We start from the raw sequence: 1,527 nt of genomic DNA on the forward strand, positions 1-1,527 counted from the left end.
TACTATCCATGATTTTATTATGGGCTAGGATCTGGTCAATTTGAGCATCTCTACTCTCCATGTGCTTTTGCATACTTCCTAGCATCGCTCTTATTTCTACCAAAGCAGGATCGGTAGGTGGAGGAGTTTGTGATTGGGAATTCTGGCCAGAGTTGGGATGGTAGTATTTCTGCTGTGGTTGTGGTTGTGCTTGCTGTGTTTGTTGTGGAGGTGAAGGGTTTTGTATATTGGTGCTCCGGTAGGAAAGGTATGGATGGTCTCGATACCCAGGATTATAGGTGTTGGAGTATGGGTTATTCTGCTTGATGGATTGAAAAGCATTAACCTGCTCCATGGAACTCCTGCTTTCCTATTCCCAGTGACCTACAATTCCACAATTTTCACAAAAAGCATCGTTAGCATTACTATTAATTGCAGAAACATTAGCTACATTAGAATTAGCAGTACTAAGATTATCTAATTTCTGACAAATAGAGGTCAATTGAGCTTGTAAAAAGGATACTGAATCAACATGGTGTTTCCCCTTGTTTGCAAAACCTCTAGGATTCCCATATTGGGAGTTATGGATTGCCATATCTTCGATAACTTGCCCTGCATCATCAACATTAAGGTTCATAAACCTCCCACTAGCTGCAGAATCCAGAATTATTCTGGAGGAATTTTCAATCCCATTGTAGAAAGCTTGTATCAACTGCCACTATGCTAAATTATGATGGGGGCACTCTCTCTGCAAATCTTTAAATCTTTCCCAAGCATCATATAACGTTTCATCCGGCTCTTGGGAAAATTTTTGAATTGCACTTCTCAATAAGTTTGTTCTTTCTGCAGGGTAATATTTATTATAAAAATTTAAAACAAGAGTCTCCCAGTTAGTAATGCCAAGTGCAGTTCTATTTAAACCATTAAACCATAATTTAGCTTTTCCACATAAAGAGAAAGGAAAAAGAATCTCCCTTATTTGGTCTTGTGTGACCCCAGCTTGCCTTATGGTATTGCAATATTGACAGTAGTCGGCAATGTGAAGATTTGGGTCTTCATCCTTAGCTCCACTAAATTGCTTCCTTTCTATCATCGTGATGAACTGAGGCTTGATCTCAAACTGTACTCCCTCGAGATCTGAAATAGGAGAAAGGTGGGGAAAGTGTGTCAAGGACGGCTGCGAATAATCGCTGAGCTTTTTAGGTGGTTCTCCTGTCATCTCTAGTTCTGACTCTGATGAAACCTCCGAATCACTTTAATCAGATGGAGGGCTGCTGGGAATATTACCACCAGAACTTGCCAGTATTTTCCTGTGTAAATTCTTTTGTCTATGAAAAGAGCGCTCGATCTCTGGATCGAAAGGAATGTAACCTGATCTGGAACACCTGGGCATAAACAAAGAACTAGACGACAAATATGAGAACTGTCCCAAAGAACTTACGTTCTCTAGGACGAAAGCAAATAATCTACACTATAAAAACAATCAGAAATAAAAAATAAAACAGTTTCCCCGGCAACGGCGCCAAATTTTGACAGGCTAAAGTCGTA

General features: G+C 39.9%; 1 non-coding gene across 1 annotated transcript; it reads left to right on the top strand.

The window, feature by feature from the left end:
• The first annotated feature begins 704 nt into the window (after positions 1–704).
• LOC145569586 (small nucleolar RNA R71) lies at positions 705–811 on the top strand. Its single transcript, XR_014096176.1, has one exon. It is a non-coding gene; the product is annotated as a small nucleolar RNA R71 (small nucleolar RNA).
• The last annotated feature ends 716 nt before the right edge of the window (positions 812–1,527 follow it).

Source organism: Chenopodium album, chromosome 11 (assembly GCF_948465745.1).
Source record: "Chenopodium album chromosome 11, dcCheAlbu1.1, whole genome shotgun sequence".
In the NCBI taxonomy this organism is placed as follows: domain Eukaryota; kingdom Viridiplantae; phylum Streptophyta; class Magnoliopsida; order Caryophyllales; family Amaranthaceae; genus Chenopodium; species Chenopodium album.